Source organism: Aotus nancymaae, unplaced genomic scaffold (assembly GCF_030222135.1).
Source record: "Aotus nancymaae isolate 86718 unplaced genomic scaffold, 86718_ANA_hifiasm-v0.15.2.pri h1tg000046l, whole genome shotgun sequence".
In the NCBI taxonomy this organism is placed as follows: Eukaryota; Metazoa; Chordata; class Mammalia; order Primates; family Aotidae; genus Aotus; species Aotus nancymaae.
This window is the reverse complement of record NW_026988460.1, coordinates 22,234,020-22,247,919: the sequence shown is the minus strand read 5'-3', so window position 1 is coordinate 22,247,919 and position 13,900 is coordinate 22,234,020. Positions and strand designations below refer to the sequence as shown.

Here is a 13,900-nt window from a genome sequence, read left to right as displayed (position 1 = left end):
GTGCCTGGGATCTCTCTACACTAACTATACGACTACTCTAACTATACTGACTATGCTAACAATACAATAAAATACTAAGCAACAATACTAAGCAACACTACTGACTATACTAACTACGCTAACAATGCTAACTAGAAAAACACACCAACACCCCTCACACAGAAACCCACCCCCACCCCAAACACCCCCCACACCCAACACCCCCACACAGAAACACAGATACAACACGCGCGTGTGCGCGCGCACACACACACACACACACACACCCCACACACAACTCGCAATCGCTAAACTGGTCTTAGTCCACAGGTCACCATAGAAGCTTCCAGGGATATATCAGACCAAAAACCATGACCCAGCCAGGGCCTTATATAGGCCCTGTCTGTGATTCCATCACAAAGGCTTTTCATGACATCAGAGCAAAGCAGGGGCCAATCACGGCTGGGGATCATTCAGAGTTCTGAGCATGAGCCAGTCATGGCTGGGGATCATTCACAGAGGTTTTTCTCACTTTTGGTCCCCAAAACATCTTCCTCTTTTAAAAAGAAAAGTGCTTTTGTCTAGATGGGTTATAGAGATTGATACTTAGTTTCCTTGCTATTTAAACTGGTACACTTCAACAGCATTTTCATTTGTAGTTTCTTTTTCTATAATTTTTTTTTATTATACTGTTAAGTTCTGGGGTACATGTGTAGATTGTGCAGGTTTGTTACATAGGTTTACATGTGCCATGGTGGTTTTCAATCATTTGTAATTTCAAAATCTGAAATAGCTTTTGGATTTTGAAGATCTCCTAATGTCTATATGCAAAATATTCAATTCCTTTTCTTTTCTTTCTTTCTTTTTTTTTTTTTTTTTGAGACTGAGTTTCACTCTTGTTACCCAGGCTGGAGTGCAATGGCGCGATCTCGGTTCACCGCAACCTCCGCCTCCTGGGTTCAGGCAATTCTCCTGCCTCAGCCTCCTGAGTAGCTGGGATTACAGGCACACGCTACCATGCCCAGCTAATTTTTTGTATTTTTAGTAGAGACGGGGTTTCACCATGTTGACCAGGATGGTCTCAATCTCTTGACCTTGTGATCCACCCGCCTCGGCCTCCCAAAGTGCTGGGATTACAGACATGAGCCACCGCACCTGGCTCAATTCCTTTTCTTTCATCGCTAAACTGTTGGTCTCAACCATTGAGAAGGGAGAGAATATTTTCCTTTCCTTGTAGGGTTTTTCCTTCCTCATGTGGTTGAGATTATGTAATGGACACAGAGGAAACAGACATACCCTACCCTCCACAAGCCCATAGCCTCGTCAGGAAGGCCCCCCAGCCATGAAGCTCCTTCAGCATGAGGAGCACCAGGTGTAGCGGGGGCCAGAGAAGAGTGGCCTGGGCCGCAGGTCAGCACTGGTGAGGGAGGAAGCGAGGCTTTCTGGAGGCCAGTGTGCTGAGCCCTGCGGTGTGAGGAGGGGTCGCCTAAGTGAGTAGAGACAAGGGCAGGAGGGTAGCCTCTGCAAAGGCCCAGGATGACAGAGGGTGGCTCTCTGGAGGGATGCGCTAGTCTGAACAAGTGACTGGGGCCAGGTTGGGAGCGCTCGAGTCCCAGGACAGAGGCTGAGCCTGTATTCCAGGGCCGGGGCTGTGGAATAGTTCTGAGCCCCTCGCTGGGCCACAGCCCTGAGACCCTGAGTCTGCTCCTGACCTGGGAGTGGGCTCAACTCAACTGTGTGTCCTCGCCAGCCTCACTGCCTCCAGCCTCCCCCACCCATGCCCCTCCTTTCAGGCTCCCAGAGGGATCCAAGGAAAAGCCACCTCTGGCCTCCACCACCCACCTGCTGGCCCTGAGACCTTCAAGGAGAAGCCCTCCTCCTTGTCCACCAGGGCTCGCCTGGGCAGCCTGTTCTCCCCACGGCCCTGCCTTACAGACCACCCAGTGTGCCCATGCCCGTGTGGGTCAAGCCATCATGTTTCCTACACACAGTCCCCACTGCCAGGAGTCCCCCACTTACTCTCCTGCACTGGGTGCCCTCCTGTCCCTTCAGTCCCAGCTGAGATATCTGGCACTCTGGGGAGCATCCCTGAGCTCTGGACACAGAGGAACCTCTTCTGCCCTGGATCCCAGGACTGCTTCTGCTTTCCTTCTGCCATGGTGCAGAAACCTCTACCCCCTCCTACACACACACGCACACACGCACATACTCACACCTCACACACACTTGCCACCATCTGGGGACATGGATTTCTGCCTACTGGACTGCCTCTCTCCCACCCCAGCCTCTCGGGGACCCCAGGCAGAGGTGCTGCTATTAATAGTAGGGGCCCCGTAGGTGCACTGGAGGTGGGGAAGGGAAGGGCTCCCCAGGATTAGCCCTGCATGGATGATAGCCACCCCACAGAGGGCATGGCCACCAGGAAATGTAGGTCTTTCTACATTTAGGTGGAGGCAGCAGGCACAGGTGGGAAGGAGAAAGTGGGGCTGGATTCTCAGGGTTCCTAAATGCCAGGATGAGGTGCTTCTATTGCCTCCTGGGGAGCAAGCTTTGGAAGAGACTGAGGCCCACGAGGGCAGCACTGGGGAGGCTGGTCTGGAGGGAGATGGCCCCTGAAGGGGCACACCTGTGCCTGTCCCTGTTGGCTCAGCCCTCACTGGCACCAGGAATCCCTTGGTGGGGAATGGGGGGCATCATGGCCTTCTGCCTGAACACCCTGACATGTTCCCCCCACGATTCTGCACTTTTTCTACTTTTTTTTTTTTTTGAGACAGAGTCTCACTCTGTCACCCACGCTGGAGTACAATGGTGTGATCTCAGCTCACTGCAACCTCCACTGCCTTGGTTCAGGCGATTCTCCTAACTCAGCTTCCTGAGTATGTGGGATTACAAGTGTGCACCACCACGCTCAGCTCATTTTTAGTATTTTTAATGGAGATGGGGTTTTGCCATGTTGGCCAGGCTGGTCTTGAACCCCTGGGCTCAAGTGATCATCCCACCTTGGATTCCCAAAGTGCTGGGATTCCAGGTGGGAGCCACCGCTCTTGGCCTGCTCCTGCTCTTCCATCCATGCATTGGAGTCACCTCTCCCTGTGGGCAGCTGCTGCACCCTGAGTGCCTGGCACAACTGTGGCCCCGAGGAGGTGCTCAAACACGGGACTCCCCAGGGGCCTCAGATCTGGGTGGCTCCCTTGTGTGACATGAGGCAGGAAGCAGAGCTCTGTGGGTCATGTGCCGCCCTAGGGGATGAAGGCTGTCCCTGTTCTCTTGTGAGCTAGGCTTGGCCACTCTTCCAGGGGACCCATCCCCACTGCCTCTCCTGGCCAGCAGCAGCCTTCCTGTCCCTGCCCGGAGTCATGTCTGCCACATGCTCTGAAGCTGTCCCTTTGCTGTGAGGTCTTGAAGGGCAGGGTGTGTGTGAGTCACCCACCACTGGGGCCTGGTAGGGTGGGGAGGCATCTAAGCGGGACTGCTGCCAACTCACTTCTGGGTCTGGAGTGAAGGAGCCAGCAACTCACTCCACCTTAGGGGTCTGATGGGAAGCCTCAAAGAGGCCTTGGCCATCCCACTGGGCTCAGGAGCACTAGGGGTTTATCAGGGCTTGTGGCTGGGAGCAAGGCCAGGCCCTGGGTCTTCTGGGCCTGCTCTTCTTGAAGGGTGGCCTGCAGGATGACCTGGTATTGGCCCATGGGTGTCCCATGGCCTCATGCATCTGATGTTCTTGCCCTTCAGTGTGACCCTCCAGTGCCTTCATTGGCCGCCACAGAGCTCGTGCTGGTAGAGGACATGAGGGTGAGCCTGGAAGAGGTGACCATCTATGACCATCTTGGCTTCCAGATATAGCCCTTGCCCTGCCGGCTGCCTGGGTAAGACCACCGGGGGACCCCCTCCCCCTCCAACACACAGCCCAGCTCTCCCTAAATCTGCCTCCTGCAGGTGGAGCTCCATCTCAGGAAAGACTCGGGTGACTTCTTCCTCAATACCAGTGCTGCGACGACATCAAGATGGCCTACCAGGAAACCAGGGCCATCACCATGGTAAGTTTGGGTCATTGGTTCCCCAGGGTGATTTTCATTCTTCATCTGGGCCATCGTGATGTTCATAGATTGGTATTTTAAAAGCTGTCACTTAATCTCATCAGCTATAACTAGCAAAGCTGTTAGAGTCTCTGATTTATTCTGCGACTTTAGTCATTTTCATGCTACCTTTGTGATTTTTTTTATTTTTGAGACAGGGTCTCACTCTGTTGCCTGGGCTGGAGTGCAGTGGCAGAATCTTAGCTTACTGCAGCCTTGACCTCCTGAACTTAAGTGATCCTCCCAACTCAGCCTCTGGAGTAGCTGTGACTACCACCACCCAGCTGCGCACACCACCACACTCAGCTAATTTTTGTATTTTTTGTAGAAACGGGGTCTCGCCATGTTGTCCAGGCTGGTCCCGAATTCCTGGGCTCAAGGGATCCACTGGCCCTGGCCTCTCAAAGTGCTGACATTACCAGTGTGACCCTCCACACCCAGGCTACATTTATGATTTTCATTCCATGTCCACAAACTACCCACACTGTTCCCTAATGGTTTCCTGTCTGTCTTATCTTTTCATTAAAATTAAAATGTTATTACGTAAGCAGCACTCTAACAACAATAAAGAAAATTGCTTCTAAAGAGGTTGCACCTTTCTCTGTTTCCCCTGGTTAATTTCTTGACCCTCTCTCTATTCTTGCAAGTGTTGACTTATCTGTGCTCTTGGCATGGAAGAATTTAGTGTTCTGTTTTCTACTACCTTACTCTATTCTCACTTTTTCTATTTCCCCATGTTGATAGGGAGGCTGGCTGATTATTTTTATGTCGTCATTTGTACTTTTGCCATTCTTTTCTAATCAGAGTGTTTAGATGGTCAAAATGTTTTTGTTCTTTCAAAAATATAGGGAAGAATAGAATGAAAAGAGTAAAAAACAAACACTATCAGACACGTCTGCATATCTGCACAATGGGTTATGGTGCAATCACAAATACAGAACTTACTTTAGAAGGGAGCTCTTACTAATGAAAGTGTAATAAACCCTCTCTAAGTCATCAACCCAAGGCAGCCCAAAGCTCATTGGTTTGATACAACAATGGCAGTGACACCCACCCCAGCATGTCATTAAACCACTGCTGTGCTGTAGCCTTTGAGCTGCTGTGAGCCCAAGACCTGCTTTCCTCTGTTAAAAGGGGTGGTTCCGCGTGATTGAGGAGTGTTGCAATCAGGCCAGCTTCGGAGACTTTCCCTGGACCCAGCGAGGCCTGGGTTGATTCGGGGCTTGGTGTGTGGTGGGGACTCAGATGGTGCAGCGCTGTGGATGGGCTAGAGGTGCCCTGACCATGGGTCTCCTGCCATCCTGATACTCGGGTTTGCTCTTGGCTTTGCATGGTTCATGGAGGTAGCCCTCGCAGGCTCGCAGCAGCAGGAAACAACTTCCTGGCTTCAGGAAAGGCCAAAGTCGGAGTTCACCTTTGCAGTGACCATGTCCCAGAGTCTCCTTTCAGAAACACAGCCGGGGCGCCTTTCTTTGGCTTTTTGCACCTACTGACTGTCTTCACATAGACTGTCACTAAATTAACTTCCTCTAGGGCAGGATAGGTGTAAAGTCGGTGAGGGGAAGCAGCAGGGTGTGAGGAACACAGTTGGAAATGCTGTGCTAAACAGACCTGGCCCCAAGGTGCAGTGTCGGGGAGTAACAGGGGGAGGTGGAGACTGTGGCAAACGAGCACACTGGCCAAGTCTAAGGGCAGCCACCATGCACCTCTAGCTGATTTCTGTTGTTTTTAATCACATCTGTGTCGAGGTCATTCACATATCATGCAATTCACACACCTAAAGCATACAGTTCAGGGTTTTTTACATTTTAGAACGTTCACAGAGTTGGGAACCATCACCAAACACATCCTCCCCTCCCCTCCTCTCCCTTCCCCTCCCTTCCCTTCCCTTCCCTTTTCTTTCTTTTCTTTTCTTTCCAGGGTGTCACTCTGTAACCCAGGCTGGAGTGCAATACTGCCATCTCAGCTCACTGCAACCTCTGCCTCCCAGGCCGAAGCCATCCTCCCACCTCGGCCTCCTGAGTAGCTGGGATTACAGGTGGGTGCCACCACAGCCAGCTAATTTCTATTTTTTAGCTGGCTATGGTGGCAACATGATGGGGGTTTGCCATGTTGCCAGGATAGTCTCAACCTCCTGAGCTCAAGCAATCCACCAGCCTCGACCTCCCAAAGTGCTGGGATTACAGGTCTGAGCCACTACTGTGCCTGGCCAGATTAGGCACTTTCTAGACCTTCCTAAAAGCTGTGTCTTGGATTTTGCTTTCCTCTACTGTTAGGTGAGGTCCATGCAGCTAATATATGCAGAATTTCTAGAAGAGTTCTGGCACATGGTGGAAATCGTTATGATATTGGCTCTGAGCTCCCTGAGGGCTGGGGCAAAATGAGAACCACATTAAGCTACATAGTCTTGTTATCATATCAAACAAGGGAAATCTTACTTGTTTCTTAGGAGGTGGTCTAGGTGATAGTCCTGGTGTTAGTGTTTGGCCTGAAGCAGGTCAGTGTTGCTTCCTAAGAGCCTCCTTTTTAGTGGGTGAGTCTAAGGGACTTTAACTTGTATGATTTGTCTGCTTACTCCAGGGAGACCTCTGGGCTTGTACTCCTCTCCAGCTGTCCCCAGATGACTAGTCGCCTCCAGAAGTTCTTCATTCATGCACGGAGAGCCCAGAGGCCCACAGCCACCTACTGGTGAGAGGTGCTGGGAGGTTCCTAGGGTGGTGGGGAGGTCCCAGCAAGCCATGATGTGATCTCCTCCTGCCCCTTTCTCAGTGCTGTCACTAATGGGATCCCAGCTACTTCTGAGGGAAGATCCAGACCGCCCTGAAACTGGAACACATTGATGGGGTCAATCTTGTGAGTCCGGGTCTGGGCAGGGAAGAGGAGGGATGCTTCTAGATATAGTACCCCTATGGAGAGGAGTCAGCGGTATGGATTTGGGATGGCTGGCTCTCCTGTCCCCTAAAACAGGCAAGTGACCACTGCCTATACTGTGGCCCTGCCCAGAGTTCTGCTGTTGGGAGCAGGGAGGGTCTGGGTATAGCTGCCAGGCCCCTGTAATGCTTGTTTCCTCTTGGCTGACACCACAGTCAGTTACGGTGAAGGCCCCATCCTGAAAGGACATCGTGGAAGGTGTCAAGAAGACTCTCAGCCACTTTCCTGTGTTGGCCACAGGCTCTGGCTGTGCCCTGGTCCAGCTGCAGCTGCTGACAGGTAAGTCTGTCACCTCAGCCTAAGTGGGTGAATTACAATGTCAGGAGTTCAAGACTAACCTGGCCAAGATGGTGAAACCCCATCTCTACTAAAAGCTACAAAAACTAGCTGGGCATGGTGGCAGGCCCCTGTAGTCTCAGCTCCTTAGGAGGCTGAGGCAGGAGAATCGCTTGAACCTGGGAGGTGGAGGTTGCAGTGAGCCAAGATCATGCCATAGCACTCCAGACTGGGCAACAGAGTGAGACTCTATGTCAAGGGAAAAAAAAAAAAAAAGGCCAGGCATGGTGGCTCACGCCTGTAATCCCAGCACTTTGGGAGGCTAAGGCAGGCAGATCACCTGAGGTCAGGAGTTTGAGACCAGCCTGACCAACCTGGAGAAACCCTGTCTTTACTGAAAATACAAAAATTAGCTGCACATGGTGGCACACACCTGTAATCCCAGCTACTCAGGAGGCTGAGACAGGAGGATTGATTGAACCCAGGAGGTGGAGTTTGTGGAGAGCTGAGATTGCACCATTGCACTCCAGCCTGGGCAACAAGAGTGAAATTCTGTCTCAAAAAAAAAAAAGTGTAGAGATAGGGGCTGGGCTTAGTGGGTCATGCCTGTAATCCCAGCACTTTGGGAGGCTGAGGTGGGCGGGTCACGTGAACCCAGGATTTTAAGACCAGCCTGGGTAAAATGGCAAAACTCTGTCTCTACAAAATATGCAAAAAAAAAAAAAAAAAAAAAAATGAGCCATGTGTGGTGGCACGCACCTGTAGTCCCAGCTACTTGGGAGGCTGAGGTGGGAGGATCATCAGCTTAGGAGGCAGATGTTGTAATGAGCCAAGATCTTGCCACTGCACTCCAGCCTGAGTGACAGAGTGACACCTCATCTCAAAAAAAAAAAAAATTGAGATGGGGTCTTGCGATGTTGCCTAGGCTGGTCTTGAACTCCTAGCCTCTCACCCAACATGCTGGGATTACAGGCATGAGCCACTGTGCCCAGCCTTCTTACTCTTTTATTTTTTAAAGAGGGGTCTCAGTATGTTGCCCAGGCAGACTAGTCTCCAACTCCTGGCCTCAAGCAACTCTCCCACCTCAGCCTCCTTATCTGTGTGTGTTTGTGTGTGTGTGTGTGTGTGTGTGTGTGTGTGTGTGTGAGAGAGAGAGAGAGAGAGAGAGAGAGAGAGAGAGAGAGAGAGAGAGAGAGACGGGGTCTCTTTTGTCTCTGTTACCAAGGCTGGAGTGCAGTGATATGATCTCCAGTTACTGCAACCTCTGCCTCCTGGGTTCAAGCAGTTCTCCTGCTATGATTACAGGCACGTGCCACCACACCCAGCTAATTATTATTATTATTTTTTTGAGTCTCACTTTGTCGCTCAGGCTGGAGTAAAGTGACGAGATCTCAGCTCACTGCAATCTCCACCCCACCGGGTTCTAGCAGTTCTGCCTCAGCCTCCCAAGTAGCTGGAATTACAGGTGTATGTCACCACTCCCGGCTAAGTTTCTGTAGGAACAATTTGACCATGTTGCCCAGACTGGTCTCCAACTTGTGGGCTCAAGTGATCCTCCTGCCTTGGCCCCCAAAGTGCTGGGGTAACAGGCGTGAGCCACTGTTATGTAGGAAAAGACTTTTCCACAGTTCAACCCACAACTAGGCAGTGCCACACTTTTCTTCAGGTGGGTGTGGCTTGTGGATATTTCCTTTTTAGGTGACCTTGGCCCCTTGCTGAGGAAGGGATAGACTCACTCCCTCTGCAGAAGGGCTGAGGTTTAGGCAAGGTCCACTCTTTCCCGTCTCATGGCATTAACGTTCCTATGCCCGCCAGGTGTCATTTTGCCAGCCCAGCTTATTCTCCAGGGTTGGGGGGCTCCCAGTGGTCGGCAGTTCAGGCAGTGTGACCCCGCCCTCTGCTCACTGCCATGTGATCTTAGGCAAGCCATGTCTCCTCTTTCAGACTCAGTTTCTTCATCTGTGAAGTGAAGCCTCATGCTCCCCACCCCTGGATCCGAGATGCTGGAGGAATCCCTCAATAGGAAGCCCCATATCTGTCCCTAGGTGGGGGATTCTGGGCCTTGCAGCTTGGACGAGCTGCTGATGGCCTCCAGCTCTTGTTGTGGACCCTGGGGTACAGGGCCTTGCCCCATTCACTCTTGACCCTCCAACAGTAATGGAGCCAAGCCCCAAACACTCCACTTGTTTCTTTTTATTTAGTGTTGGATCCAGGACAAGGGCAGTGGGGAATCGAAGCAGGGGCTTCCCTAGCTTCATATCCCCCAAGCCCCCGTACCTCTGGAATGTACCAACAAGGGGCAGAGGTTTCAGGGTGCTTCTTCAGGGTTGGGAGAGTTCCACCCTGAGGTGGCTTTGCCAAGATGGGGAGCCCACGATGGGGCATGGCAGGGAGAGAGGCTCTGCCCTGGATATAGTGAGCAGCAGCCAGAGATGCCAGCATCCTGAGGGTGGTGAGTGAGGAGAGGCCAGGACTGCATGGAGGCTGGGATGCCAGCATTGCTGGAGGTGATGGTGCATGTCTCTTGCTTGAGGACAGCCTGTGGCACTCGCACCACACAGTGAAGCTCAAACTCTTTTTAAAAAACTATATTATTAATTGTAAACTTGGGAAAACACACATAGCATAAAACATACCATCTTAAGCATTTTTAAGTGCACAGCTCAGAGTTTACCCAGAAGCAGGGTTGCTGGGTCACATGGTGATTCTATGCTTAGCTTTTTCAGGAGCCACCATACCTTGTCCACAGCAACTGTACGATTTTCCTTTCCCACCAGAAGTGGGGACACCCTCCTCTCTACCTGCACACTTCTCCACAACCTGCAAAACCCTGCTGTTCAAATGGACTGACCCCTCCCCTGGCATGTGGCCTGGATCTACCAATCAGAACACCTCATTCTTCAGGCCAAAATGACTGGTTCAAATAGTAAATCAAGACATTGCCCCAAACATTGGTCAATGAAATCCCTACGTAGACATGAGCGCTGACCAAGGGCATCCTGTTTTCTCTGGGACTGCTCAGCTGGTAGGCCTAGAGCTGCTGGTGGCCATCGCTGTCCCCCACTTGGGAAGAGTTGACCTGAGAATGAAGCCCATACAGAGGACAGAGAAGGAGGACAGACTCCTCATGACCTCCAGGAGCCCCTGGATCCAGCCATGCCTAAGGTAGATACATCCTTGGACTTGTCAATTTCATGAGCCTCCCAGTTCCTTTTCTTGCTCCAGCCAGCTTAAGTTTCTGTCATTTCTAATGCAGGGGGGCACCCAGCAGGGAACATGTGCTCAGATGATTCTCAGGGTAGTTTTAGCCTGATGCAGCAATGATGGCTGGAATGCCCATCTCTCAAACAGACCCCATGCTGGGGAGAGGGTGTGAGTCTCCCAGCCTCAGGGGCAGACTCAAGGAGCTGCCAGTATCTACAAGGCAGCTACAGGAGAAATGCTCCTGAGATCATGCTTTCCTTGAAGTGCCCAAGGCCCCAGGGCATCACTGACTGCCAGCCACTCACGCCCCTCTGCTCTGTGTCAAGCTTCTGGGCATCAGGCCCTGGTTTGTCTTCCAGGAGTCTCTAGCCACAGAGAAGCACTGCAGCATGCAGCAGAGAGTCTGAGTTTGAATCCTGGCCCCGCCATGGGTAACTGTGTGTCCTTGAGGGTGGTGACTTCACCTCTCTGCTCCCAGGTTCCCCTCCCTACAATAGGGCTGGTCCTCATACTGACTTGCAGCCTGGCAGTCTTGTAAGCTGCAGAAACCACTCTCCAGCATCTGTGTCCTATTCCCTAAAGGACTATGGTGCAGCTGCCCACATGCCCAGTGCAGGCTGCCTGGAGGGTCTGCTCCAGGACTAGATGCTCAGCCTGGACATGACCCAAGTCACTTCCACCGACAACTCCATGATGGTTGACCTCAGAAAGAACACATCTACCCTCAAATCCCCACCATCAGGGCTGACAGCTCTCCAGGAAGACTCCAAAGGGACGCCGTGGCCACGGGCTCTGGGGACACCTGCAGGAGCCTCTCAGTCTCCAGCCTCCTCTGGCCTCATCCCACAGCTGCCAGATGCCAATCAGAGCTCACCCTCCTCACTCCCCAAGGCCCAGCACCTCCTGCACCTCCCTGCATAGAGCTCACCCAGCTTCTTCCATTCCTCCAGACACAGGGAATCCTCTTCCCGACGTCACCTCAGCTGGCTCCTTGTTTCTCAGGCCTCGATTCCTCCATCCCTCCCCAGGCCTCCCCTGCCTGCCCAGCCAGGTGGGCTCCCTCCCAGGCTGCCACTGTTTTCCTCAGGGCACTGCACCATCTATAGTCACCGTATTGGGTTTTAGCCTGGCCGGTTATTTTTTATTTCTGCTCAGAGCCTGTGTGTGTTCTCGAGCTGTGGCTGCTCTGGGTCCCAGATGGGAAGTCCGAAGTCACCTCTGGATCTGCTCTGGGTGGAAAGTGCTGCCAGCCCACCCAGGCCCACAGGCTGGCCTTGCCCTTGCCCTGCAGATAGCCCATCCAGGTGGCCTGCTGAGAGCCACCTGCATTAATAGCTGATGGTTTAATACCCTCAGGAGCCAGTGCACTCACATAGCAATCAGAAGGCCCCATAACCACTGCTGTGTAATTGCTCTCAATCACTTGCACAGTGAGTGCTGATTGAGGCTCAGAGACGGCTTGGCTTCCAGGTTGATGGGCCACAGCCCTCAGAGGCTTAATGAGTTCATGAGTGCTTGCCCGCCTCCATTCTTCTCTGGCCTAGAATGTTTAATTGGCTGTAAGTACTTTGACTCTAAGTCCATTGGCCGGAAGGATCCCACAGGAGACATGGTAGACCTGGGGCAGGTAGCACACCACCCCAGCATTAACACAGGATGAAAGAAAAGCTGGGCCATCCATGCTGCCTCTGGCATGCCTTGACAGAAAAAGGAAAAGAGAACAAAAAATCCTAAGCCCTCCAACAGGATGAGTAGATTCCCCTCTTGACCAAAGGAGAGTTCAAATATACCCAGAAAACTGGTGGAGGCCGTAGGAAGCAGGAGCCAGACACACCTCACTACACCCTCCCCTCCCACACACTTTGGAATTTAGGCAGAACTTACTAGCATTAACATTAAAACAGAGATCACGAGAGATCTGAGGCCAGAAAACACCGTCCTGGATGAGGACGTTAACGTTAAGATCGCAGACGTCAGCTTCGCTACCACATTCCATGAGGAGCAGCAGCTGACAGCCCTTTGTGGCACCAACCCCTACATGGACCCGGAACTCTACCTGGGCCAGGGTTACCAATGCCCCTCCATAAATGCTTGGCTTCTTTGAGGTACACTTTTCAGGATGGTGGCCGGGGTTTCACCCTTCTGCTCACACAGCTTTAGGGTCCTGAAGCAAATAATTGTAACTGGAATTTACATTTTCCCAGCATACTTTTCACAAGGTCTTCAAAGCCTCATTGAAAGACTATTAACGCTAGACCCAGGGAATGGCCCACACTAGAAGAAGGTATGAGGGACCTGTGGGTGAACAGTGGCCAGGAGCTGCATCTGAAGATGAACAAAGAACAAGTCCTGGAGAACCTGAACCCCAAAACAACCCCATGATGGTCATGGGGTTCAGTCTGAGAATATATCTCCATGGCAATGAAAGAAAAAGTATCCAGTGATCCCATGGCCACCCAGCTAATTTTTCACAAACAAAAGGCAAGAAGCAATCCACTATCAGACCCCAGTCCCTTCCTCCTGGAGTTCCCACCTGTCCTTCTCTATTCATTGAGGTTTCCAGCTTCCCTCTTCCACTGAAGCAGGCTTACAGCATTCAGCAGAAGACTTTGGGTGCTGAGGCTGGGCGGGGCCTTTGCCCTTGGGTGTCCTGTTTGAGACCCATGTCCATTACCTGGCCCAGCCCTGGTCTCTGCCCTGTTCTGTGCCTGCAGCCATGGTGGCCAGTCTGGCCCCACCAGGAGACACCAGAATGCCTGTCAACATGTCCACTTCTGGGTCCCTTTTCCACAGGCTAGGCAGGTGGGCAGGGAGTGGTGGGAATCTGTGTAACCAGGGAAGGAAAAGGCCCCCAGGCCCAGAGAGTTTGGAGCCTGGGGTATTGTCACCAACAGTTAGTGGCCTCAGCCTAGTTAGGGTGGATGGCGCTGTGCATCACAGCATAGTTTGCAGATGTGAGATTTGCAGTCAGCATAGGTGAGAGGCACCATGGAGCAGGGATCAGCCTCCACCTCGCTTGTCAAGGAGATACAAAACTATCAGATCATAGACACCGTCCACCAGGGAGTTGGCCCAGCACAGGCTAACTGGGACCTAGGTTGCCATCCAAATCATCTCTAAGAAGGCTGGCCTTACATTCCAGAGAGAGAGAGATGAGTATCATGAAGACTCTCCATTACCCAAACATAATTCAACTGTTTCAAATGATTGACACCATTTATGTGGTGATGGAGTAACCAGAGGAGGAGAGCTGCACCACCAGATATGCCACCATGTCCACATCCAGGAGGAGGAGGAGGAGGAGGCCCAGACCATGTTCAGGCAGGTTCTATCAGCCCTGCAGTACTGCCACTCAAAGACCATCACACACCCAGACCTAAAGCCATGAAACTCCTACTTAATGAAGAAGGCAACTTATAAATTGTGGACTTGGC

The 13,900-nt window shown here is 52.0% G+C and overlaps 1 long non-coding RNA gene across 1 annotated transcript; it reads left to right on the top strand.

The window, feature by feature from the left end:
• Positions 1–6,002: 6,002 nt before the first annotated feature.
• LOC135268902 (uncharacterized) lies at positions 6,003–6,932 on the top strand. Its single transcript, XR_010337252.1, has 3 exons — positions 6,003–6,093; positions 6,636–6,743; positions 6,825–6,932. It is a non-coding gene; the product is annotated as an uncharacterized LOC135268902 (long non-coding RNA).
• The last annotated feature ends 6,968 nt before the right edge of the window (positions 6,933–13,900 follow it).